We start from the raw sequence: 11668 nt of genomic DNA, 5'->3' as shown, positions 1-11668 counted from the left end.
GTGGCCAGGGGGGCATCCGCCGGGCCAGTGATGGCGAGCAGCAGGCACAGGGCCACGAGCGGCGGCGGGATGGTCAGCTCCATGGCTCGATCGATGCAGCCCTCGATCGATCGGGGGCGCTATAAAGCAGACGGGGTGACCAACGGGTGGCAGCACGGGCGCGCACGGAGATGATGGGGTCGAGGTGGGGCTCGTGCTCGTTATCGCTCGCGTGTTATCTTGTTTCACGTGGCTGCCCTGGCCCTACTCCAGATATCAAGTGGACTGTAGTAGTATGTATGTATTCCAAATTAGTACCAGTACGATGCCACTAGAGGTGCCATGTGCGTATTTGTATGGCGGACGCTGCTGCGTCATTCGACGATTTTATCTGCCACACGATCCAACCAACGCGCGGCCCCCTGACGTAAGCTTCCATAGGTAAAACCCTCACGTAAGCTTTTCATACGTGTAGCATTGTCCCGCTCCGATAATGATACATCTACGAATAGAGTATAAAGCATACTTAGGGCATGTACAATAGTGACATACGGATACATATGCCCCCATGATAAAAAGTAATTTGAGGCAACTACATTAATTTTTTTCTCTCCAATGCAAGCTATCACTAGTGGGTCTCATTAATAAAATAGAAAATAACTAGATCGTTGATGGCGCGCGTTGCCGCGCCCGTCTATTTCAATGTAAAATAGCAAGAATTTGTGTAAATATGCGAACATGATAGCTAAGTTGATCATGTGGAGATTTTAAGATAAAATACAACTGTTGGAAAACTGCGAGTATTTCAAATACGCCGCTTGATGTAGATCGCAACCCATAGTACATATTTTCAAAGAAATAGGTATAAAATACAGAAAGTCGACATGCTAGGGAGGGAGGGAGAGAGGGGGAGAGAGAGGGGGGGGGAGAGAGAGAGAGAGAGAGAGAGAGATTTATCAATAAACTGCTATGCTGAATTGGATATGTTTCCTGCAAGTGTGGTGAAACCCTTTGCAGCTCCTCTTATTGTTGTTTGCAGCAACGACATCAGGCCAGCTATTCATATCTATTATCTCTTTGATATGAGGTGCTCTTTCCATGACATCATCCACGCCTTCCTAAGAAAAATATCGCAGATTACAGTGGGGTCAGTCAAGAAAACAAAAAAGAAGTCATATAGTAGCAAAGTGAATCCAAGAACACAAATGTGAACTGCTAATGTATAAATTCTTCAAATTTAGGGTACAGTGAAAGCTGAATCTTAAAATCAGAGATGCTTATTTCTGCAGGTAAGGTAAATATCTAAAAACTATAACATCTTGCCCTATAGATGAAAACGCTATAAAGACATTCATGCCTTTCAACATAATTATTCTACAAATCTTAAGGGAAACGTATTGAGCAAACTGCCTTTATTTAGATCAAGAAATTTATCTCATAGTTAGCATCATGTAATATAATTTATGTATCTGATTCTTTTTGTGGCAACGAACCGCGGAAAAAGGCAAGGCCAGCATGACACAGACTTGGACGACACTACGACAACATGCCAGGGACACCAGTTCAACCGGCCAGCTATTGTGCAAAGTTGACAAGTCACAGTGGCCGCTGTTGTGTGTGGTGGAGGTCGCAGAAGAGGCGCCACCATTTTAGGTCAAGGTCGGGGAAGCAGGACGCTTGCATGACCAGGAGGAAGAAAGCAGACTTCACCGTGTTCTAGGCTTGTAGCTCAACTATGGATACTGCTAACATCTGGAAAACCATATATGTTAAGTTCTTGATATTAAAAAATCATTAGTTTATTTATTACTTTGCAACAACACCATAAAAGTTCTAAGCTTCAGGATACTGTTCAAGTGCAGCTTCTCAGTTTAGTTTTATAGAGTGAATTTGCTCCATGCAGGGATGTGCTCCTGTAGCTAACATGCATTATAAGAAGGTTCTATTAGTATATTTGATCAAATGGCCAGAGCCAATAAACTTGACACCTAGTCAAATTCTGCTCTACCACATCATCTCTCCAGTTACTACATATATTTTCCTATGGTCATTTTTCAATAATGATTTCTTTGCTCCGATATTATTAAGAGTTTCCAAAATGCAACATCAAAGATTGCTTCTAATTGATTGGCATTTTCAAGAAGCTGCTCGTTTGGACAACTGCATGGTTTACGATGAGGATGATGACAACTTCGGTTTCAAGACCCTGAAGAAGTGTAACCTCTTGAAGTTTAGTGAGAATGCTGTCCAAACTCCACATGATAGCGTTCTGTTAGGCCACCAGGATGCGATCAGATTGATATTCTAAATCATGACATTATGTTAGCACTGCTTTACTCAAATATTTGTATGACATTATACATCAGTGTCATTCCTTCCTCGAATATGGGTCCTGATTTATGTCCTGCCTATATCGAGAACTGTAATCTGAACCTTCAGAATTTTCCATATGGTTGTTCCATGGGTGTTACCTTGTTTCCGATGAAGCTAAAACTCCTATGTGATTAGAATGCAATTATGATCTTAGGATTCTGTAACTAATATTTATGACTATATTTGCCGTATTACCCTCCTAAGGACAAGTATCAGTACTCTACTGTAAATCAAGGAAGTTCTTCGTAATTTTCAAGTACTCTCCATTGTAAATCAAGAAAGGTCTTTGTAACTTCCATGTATCAAGCCACCATATATTTACAGAAATTCCGACCATTCTACCGGAACAAAAGACGGGCGCGGCAATGCAAGCCATCATGTACGCTTACTGTTGTGTGCCACTGACCCGCGAGTGCCGCCTAAATTGAGTTTTTGAACCTCATATTTGTCACCAAACATTCAATAATCATTTATTATCCATGGGAATTGTACAAACATTGGATATGTAATTTTATCAGATAGGAACAAATTAAGAGTGTACAACACTTATGTTTGTGCATATCGATCTACCATCTAAACGACCTCATGCATATATACAATAATAATCGGCAGTAGCTTGTCATGATTAATTACGAACAAATAAGCATGGAAAATAAGCAATCATATGAACACACTGGGTATGGACAAAATATATGACATTCCACGTAGCTAACCTGCCAGCAGCCATTGGGATCCCAGTTTTCAGAATTTAGGAACAAAAATAACCTAAAACCTAAAAAGTGCAGCTGTGCTCGTTAGAGCTCCCGAGCACACACCTCACGCATCGTCCGATCTATATCGTGAGTCTCAGCCTCTCAGGTGTCATTTGGTCAGAGAAAAAAAATTCCTAATCCACAACCGCATCTCTCTGGCCGTACCCCACGACCCACTCCTCTCCCCCCTGCGCATCTTCCCCCATGCCACAGCCACCTCCCGCGATGCCCCCTGCCCCGGACCGGCGCCGACGAGGGGGTAGCCCCGCCATGGGCTGGATTCGGTAAGATCCACTGTGCCACCCCTCGACCAGCCCGGCCCTCGCGTCGGCGGCTCCACCGAGCCAAATCCCGAGCCCCTCCTTCGCCAGTATTCTTCACCGCCGACGCACATCGACCGGCAGCGAATCATCCTGCGCAAGACGACGCGGCCCCCGCCCCAGACTGGTGCCAACGCGGCCCCGTGCCCAGCTTCTCCCTATTGGCGTCGTCTTGGTCCCCGCCGCCTCGGTCTCTCGCCGGTTCAGTGCATCTCGGGGCCGGCCCCTGACGATTCCAACCGGCGACGGGGTCCCCTACTCGCGTGCCCCTTGGGACCCCCTGCAATCCTGATCTCCCTGGCCACGCAATCCTCACGTAGCCTTCGTAGGGCTGTGGATTGGATTGACGGCGTGGATACAACCTTCTGAGTCAGATGCTGGAGGACGTGGTGGACTGTCGATCTGCTCCACAGCCCGGCAGGTGGCAGTGCAGACGAGCGTCGCCAGCTCAAGAGGATTTGATGATGTCCAGGGCATGGATGAGGCCAAGCAGGAGCTTCTTGAGGTGAATATGGTATATCTACATACTCATGAATTGTGTTTCTATGATGTGATGACATGATGAGATTCAATGTTGATCTGAAAGTGTCCAAAACTTGCCCAAACATATGATAGTTAGTGGTTATAGATGCTAGCGCAAGTTGTCCAGAGATCTACCACCGAGAGTGTTGGGTTTTGTTTCTCCCAAAACTTGCCGGACGCAGGATAGGTAGTAGTGAGCGATGCTGATGCGAGTTGCCTGAGATTTTTTTAGCAAAAAATTGATTTTAATTTGCAGAAGTGTTGGTATTTCCAATAGGTTTTGTTATTGGCGTGGAATCTGGATCATAGGTTCCGACATAGATAACCAATCTGTATGACATTCCTTCTAGGGTTGTTGATTTGATTACTATTATAGTAGTTAACAACATTTCGCATTTTTAAATTGGAGATATACTAGGAAGTAGAGGGTTGATTATAGTACCTTATTTATGTACTGAATGTAGTTTTTGTCGCTGCATTCTTAATATTATGTGCATATGATCTGTCCTGCGACCTATTACTTTTTTGTGAATTTGAGTTAGCCATTTTTTGTAGTCAACAATTTTGCACTAACTTGCCTAATAATGCCAGAAAGTTGCCTACAATCAATTTTCTAGTATCTATTGGAGATTTGGGAGTAGTTCTATGTTGAATTAAATGTTTTTCAAGGGGATTTCACATTGGTTTGGTTTTTGTGGAAGTACGTGCACTATGATTTATTAAGTGTTCAAAACTTGCCCAACTCATGATAGTTACTTGCTAGAAATGTTGGTGTGAGTTGCCTGGAGATTTTCTCCTGAGAGTGTTGGGTTTTATTTCGCCCAAAACTTTAAACTTTAAAACTTGCCCGGCCCATGATAGTTATTTGCTAGAGATATTCTTTACCATCAAATTGATTCAGTTTTCACATTGCTATTTTTCAATAGGATAAATTGCCTACATATAAACATTACTTTCCTAATAATGCCAGAAAATCACTACGAGAAGAGCAATTAGCTAGTTGTGCTAATGGCAGCATGTTCATAGGTGCATGCCCACCATGGATACCGATGTGGATGGCATGCAAAATTCCTTCCTAGTTCAGTGCTTGAGAACGAGATGAGGTGCAGCTGTGCAGGCACATAGTATATAGGAAAACTTGTGTGCATTATTAGCATGTGCAGATGCTAGTGCTACACTGATTGCATGATGCGTTGTTGTACCTTGATGTACTAGAGAATGTGGTCGTCTCCAATGGATATGCCGTCTCCATTGGACCCAATCAGCTATTTTTTCTTCAGGCAATTTTTCAGTGCAAGCCGGCAAGTTGTAACTAGCACTTAGGCAAGTACTCGCTCCGTGCGAGAATTGATGGTTTTTGAACGCGAGGGTGGTTTGCGGCGTGGGGATGCGGGGGCTAGAATCATCGACAATTTGAGCAGAAAGTGTCCAAAACTTGCCCAACACATGATGCTTAGTTGCGAGAGATATTGACGCGAGTTGCCCAAAGATCCTCTCCCGAGATTATTGGGTTTATTTCGCCCAAAACTTGCCCAAACCATGCTAGTTAGTTGCTAGAGAGGCTGGCGTGAGTTTCCCAGAGATACATTTTAGAAACAAACTGATTTATAATTGGAACCAAAGTTGATATTTACAATAGGATATGTTCTCTACATATAAACATTACTTGCCTAAATCTCCAAAGTTTCATAGTTTTTTTCTACCAATTTGATACGCTCAAATAGTTTTCGTTTGATCCACCCAACCCAACAAGCAAACCATTTTGGTTGTAGCATAACTTTTTTGAGGTTTTGTGCACATGCCGAAGGAAGAAGCTTGAACATCCATTTCCCGGTAAGCTTTGCACAAAGCTATTCTTTTTCTTTGGTTCAGCAAAAAAAGAGGAGTTGCCTCAAACACACAAGGGTTGCTTACTCCCAATAGTGATTTTGCTTAAACAAACCCTAGAACTTGGCTCCTCTTTTTTATTTTCATGTACTGACAAGACTAGCTTATTGTCAAGGGGTTTCTCCGAATGTGCAACAGCCATTAGCCGGAGAAAGGAAAACGAAACACTTTTCATGTACTGACAGACAGGACTAGCTTTTCGTCAATACTTGATTTGCTTAGAAACCGCTATAGTTGCTCACTATTTACTTTTTACCGTTTTCTTGCAATAGGTGCACTAATAATCAATACTAGTTGCTCATGCTGGAAGAGAAAAGGGGGAAAACATTGGAAAAAGAGTTGCAATCAGGATGAACAAGGTGAGGAAATCAAACCTTCTCTTTCTTTTCCTCCTCTGCACCCTGGTTCATTTTTAGCAAGCAAGAAATATTTTTCACTACACACTTCAAGGTAAACTTCACACAGCCCCCATTAGCTTGCTCTATTCCCTGATTCGTTATGTGGGCTGGTTAGTTAAATATTGCACGAGCAAATAAGGGGTCAATATTGCCTGAATTGTTATATCCAAGTTTTTGCTTAGAAGAAACCCATACAAAGGTGCAAACATTTTTATCTATTTTTTGTTTCTTGGGTTTTGAGTATGGGCGGCCAATAGATCAAACTGTTTTTTTCACCTGCATACACCATTAGCCTCAGGAGATACATGTCCAAAATCCAAAGCAAAAGCTAAAACCAGAAATTCAAGAGGGTTATGTTTTTTTTTTCACACAACCAAATAAACATGAGTTGCCTCTAAACCATTCTCTACTTGCCCAAACATTATAGAAACTTGTCTAGATATGTGAATAACCAGAAGTACAACCAACACAACAGCTACATGTACGGCAAAGCCCCAGATAGATACATTGCCCAAAATTTAGTAGCAAAGTTCACAACGAAAACACAGCAGCTACTGCTACTGCTACAATTCCGCAACTTGTAGTTCAAGGAGATATTTGCCCCAAAAAATCACTAGTAACAGCCAAACCCTGTAACTTTCAAGACCTCTTTTCTCCTTAATTTATTTTTCTACCACACAAGAAACATGAGTTGCCTGCATTTTTTTCTCCCTGATTGCCTACACATATACACAACTTGTCCAAAAGCTTTGCCAAGCTTGACGATCAATCAAAAAAAGAAGCCTTGTGCAACCTACAACACTCTGCAGATACCTGCAAAAAGAATCCAAGCATAAAATAGAATAGCACTTTCAAGAGAGGGCTTCCTGTGTTTTCAGCACGAGTTGCCTCGAAATCATTCTAGACTTGCCTGCACATCGTACCAACTTGCCCAAAATACACATTATTTTGCATGCATAATGTCTTGGTAGTTCTTTTTTGCAGTTCCACAAGCATTAACTGCCATGTTGTTGTATATTCTCTCACTAATAGACCCTTGGTTCCACAGAGTTTTGTAAAAGAGGAGCTGAGAGGGCACATCAAGATGGAAGCTCACTTTTCAGGTCCATGGCCAGCAAAGCGTGGGACAACAGTTGTGGCAATGGAGAACATGGTAGATGGAGAAGGGGAGGTCAAGGGGGGAGGTTTGGGGAGCTGTGACTGGGAAGGTGGAAGCGGCGCGAGGTGCTACTGAGATCATGCCATGATCGCTAATGGTTATGAGCGCTAATAACCATTAGGAGGGTTTGGTGCATCAGCTGTCATGATTGCTTATGTCGTTAGGGGGAGTAGCAGTTACGATCATGACAGATTCTCCCTTGGAGGCCATGTGCGCGAGGGACTGTTTCTTTCCTTTTTGGTTTGCCAGTTGGATCTGGGAGAGGTCCACTACCAATTTAAGGGTGTGTGCCCTGGGCCGCTAGCCAGCCAACGGTTGCTGGCTAGTCGCGTTCCAAAAATAAACACAGAAACACCCAGCGAAATTTGGTAAACAAGCCAGAACCAGTCCCGAGCACTTGGGCGTCAATAACTGTAGCAAATTAAGAGCAGAAATCAGCATCAACAGGAACCCTATTAGAGCACAAATATTGGGTATGAAGGGACTGTAGTGGCGAAGGGAAATATGCAGCAAAGTTGAAGATGAAGGGACGAACTACTGGAGAAGCACAACTCCTAGATGTTACTGCATCACTACCGGATGAAGAAGGGGGAGAACCTGGGTATCGACACACTGCATATGTAGGTAACTCGCCAACATCACATTCTGCGCAATCCCATAGCTCTGCAAATATATCAAAAACAACACACATAAACAAGGGAGGCATTCACTCACACCTTTCAAACCTGGGGGAGCATGGCAAACTTTGAAGAATACACGAACGATGCGAGGCGATGGGTGAGCGCCAGGTCAGGGTAGGCGGGGCGGCCCCACCTATCCGTACCTTCATGGAGCCGTGGATTAAGCAGACAAACATGGACTTTGCTCATTTATTAGTACAAGCAGAAGATCGTCTCCCTCTACGACAGAATGGTTACGTTTTTCGCCCATTGTAATACTACTTTTCTAATTCACCCGTTCCACAAGGAGCATGATATGAATACCAGAGGAACATATTATTTAAGCGATTTGTGGTGTAGTAGTAAAATTGATAGCAGAAGATGAAAGGATAATGTATGGAGTAATTACCTGTCCAAAAGCCATTTGAGAGATGATGAACGGCTGATCACAAGAGTGGGCAGTAGGAAAGCTGCAGAATTTGGCCAAATCAATTGTGCACACGTAGCATGAACATCACATGCACATACATTTTTTTGGCAGAGTGTATGAGTATCTTTTATGTGAGACGATATGAGGACATGGCAATTGTTTGATGCAATTTACAGGTAAAATACCTGAGCATATCACCGAAGAAGATGTAGATGCTAGAGCGTGTTGTGCATACAAAGCCAGGGAGGGAACCATTATATAGTACCGCTGCGCACAAGAAAGGTTTGCAAATTTACCAGCCATGAATGAATGAATAATACGTCATGATTGCTAGCTTCAAGGAGAGAGGAGCAGTTTCCAACAGAGGAGGGCCATGATTGCAAGCTTGAAGGAGGGCAGAGCAGTTTCAAGCAGGCTAGGAGTTTGCGGGCACCCACCGTCGCGCCGGCCCCAAACCGTGCCAGCGCCCCGATCCTGCTCCTCCGGTCGCATGGATTGACCGGATGGACTCGATCCATCCCTCACCCCGTCTTCAATTTGATGGAACCAGGATCGACCGCACCGGCTGCTCCTCTCCTCCGGTCGCTGGATTGGGCGGGTGGACATCGATCGGGATCGGGATTGGGCAAGCTTCAATCGGGATCGGGAGGGCGACTGGATGCGGTCTCATGGAGATTGGATTAGGTAGGCTTTGGGAGCGGATGGACCTGGTAGTTCGTAGGCCTCACTCCTTCGATGGGCTGCCGGCTCGCTAAGGCCCAATGCATGAGAGGGCTCTCTTTCGGCCTGTGGAGCAGCAGCCCACAGGACAGCCGGGCCAAATTTCGCACAGTGCGGCGTAGATCGCTTCTCAGACGAGATCCGACGGCTAGAAACGCTCAGATCGCGAGAACGGACGGCCGAAAACGCAAATCGCTGTGAGAGCTCGCTTTAGGTGCAGTTATACTGTCCTTAATGACTCTAATACACATGCATCTCTACTTTTCACTCCAACATTTTCAATTTTTATCATCGGGCCACACTTTTTCTCTTTAAACACCCGCTTCCGAGAGAGGATCCTGCTTCCCTATCCGAACATACTTTACGTCATATCTGATCCTACGTGGCATGCGAGGCATCACCTTAAGGCTATGCATTGTACATGCCCTTAACCTTCCAAACAATATTTTCTCGCCCCGCAAAAAAAATAAGATTCTCTCGCTCCCCTGAATCTTACCGGGTGGGCCTTAATCGCTAATCCTAGCCCAATTAATCACCTCCACGCTAGTTTTGACGTAAAACCCTGACATAAGCTTTTGTACGTGTAGCATTGTCTTACTCCGATATGCTACATATACGAACAGAGTACGAAGGCCTGTGTAACCTTCCAAACAAAATCCTCTTGACCCCCTGAATTCCCACTAGTAGAAAACGAAATTTTATTACCGGTTTGTAAGGGCCTTTAGTGCTCGCGCCGTGGTATGAGGGACCTTTAGTACCGGTTGGTGTTACCAACCGGTACTAGTGGTTTTTTTCGATTTTCAATTTTTTGAATTATTTGATGATTTAGTCTCTAATAACCCCTCTTAACTTCTCAAGTGTGGATCACTCATTTCAAATCGTCTAACTTCCCGACCGGTCACCCATCCTTTCACTACCCCAGCCTGAGCACGCTTAACTTCAGAGTTCTATTCTCCCTACTTTCCAAGTCTGCACTTGTTGTTTTCCTGACAAACGTAAGCTGTCAATCCTATTAACCCTCAGGAGTTTAGCTTGAGCATTAGGTCACATGTTTCACCGTTTGAGTTTGAAACTATTATTCTAAAAAACAGTAATTATTTACTAACACTAATATTTCTTGAATAAGTAGTTTGACCATAGTTTGACCACAATTTGACCACAGTTTGACCATAGTTTGACTAGAGTTTGACCAATATTAAAAAAACTGAAATAATTATTTAATAACACTAAAATTCTTGAATAATTATTTAGTAACACTAATATTTCTTGAATAAATAGTTTGACCAGAGTTTGACCAAAATTCAAAAAAAACTAAAATCTGAGCATATCTTTTTTCCTCCTAGAATTTGAGGATTCTAAAAATTTGCAAAATGGCCTACGGCAGTCAAAATTGGGTGTGGATTTTCATGCTGAACATTTTGATATTTTATACGTTTTTTTCCGACATCGTATGCAAAAGTTATAGCCGTTGTACTTTTTCATAACACTTTTTTGCAAAACATGTCAAAATTTAAGTTTTTTAATTTTCCTAACTAGTAGATGTAGTAATATAACTACATCTCGAAGAATTTTATTTTTTGAATTTTTTATATTATTTTTTCAAAACTGAAATGGCGATACCCCGGGGGGGGGGGTAGAGTTTGAAAATTGCCCTATAGTCCCGGTTCGTAGCATGAACCGATACTAAAGGTTAGCCTTTAGTACCGGTTTGTGCCACAAACCGGGACTAAAGGGGATCGTGGGGCCCCAGCCTGACGCCAGCCTACCACTACCCAACACGAACCAGCATTAATGCATAGTCGTTCGAACCGGGACTAATGGTACCATTAGTACCGGGCCAAAATCGAACCGGGACTAATGTGTCTCACATTAGGTCCTTTTTCTATTAGTGTCCATCGGATGGGTCCTAGTCGCTAATCCTGATCCAATGAATTACATCCACGTTAGCTTTTACGTAAACCCTCATATAAGCTTTCGTACATGTAGCATTTGTCACGCTCCGATAATGCTACATCTATGAATATAGTACGAAGGCCTACTGTGACGCCCCCGGTTCAATCGTACACTAATCATACACGCAAATGTGTATGATCAAGATCAGGGTCTCACAAAAAGATATCACAACACAACTCTACAAATAAGATAAGTCATACAAGCATCATATTACAAGTCAGGGGCCTCGAGGGCTCGAATACAAGAGCTCGATCATAGACGAGTCAGCAGAAGCAACAATATCTGAATACAGACATAAGTTAAACAAGTTTGCCTTAAGAAGGCTAGCACAAACTGGGATACAGATCGAAAGAGGCGTAGGCCTCCTGCCTGGGATCTTCCTAAACTACTCCTGGTCGTTGTCAGCGGGCTGCACGTAGAAGTAGGCACCTCTAGTGTAGTAGGAGTCATCGTCGACGGTGGCGTCTGGCTCCCGGGCTCCATCGTTTGGTCGCAGCAATCGGGTATAGAAAGGGG

The 11668-nt window shown here is 43.5% G+C and overlaps 1 long non-coding RNA gene across 1 annotated transcript; it reads left to right on the top strand.

Annotated features, from left to right (window-relative positions):
- Positions 1-3366: 3366 nt before the first annotated feature.
- Positions 3367-8388, top strand: LOC125531941. Its single transcript, XR_007293635.1, has 3 exons — positions 3367-3938; positions 6106-6192; positions 7280-8388. It is a non-coding gene; the product is annotated as an uncharacterized LOC125531941 (long non-coding RNA).
- The last annotated feature ends 3280 nt before the right edge of the window (positions 8389-11668 follow it).

The sequence above is a fragment of the Triticum urartu genome, unplaced genomic scaffold (assembly GCF_003073215.2).
Source record: "Triticum urartu cultivar G1812 unplaced genomic scaffold, Tu2.1 TuUngrouped_contig_8485, whole genome shotgun sequence".
NCBI classification, from domain to species: domain Eukaryota; kingdom Viridiplantae; phylum Streptophyta; class Magnoliopsida; order Poales; family Poaceae; genus Triticum; species Triticum urartu.
This window is presented reverse-complemented; position numbering and strand designations above follow the sequence as displayed.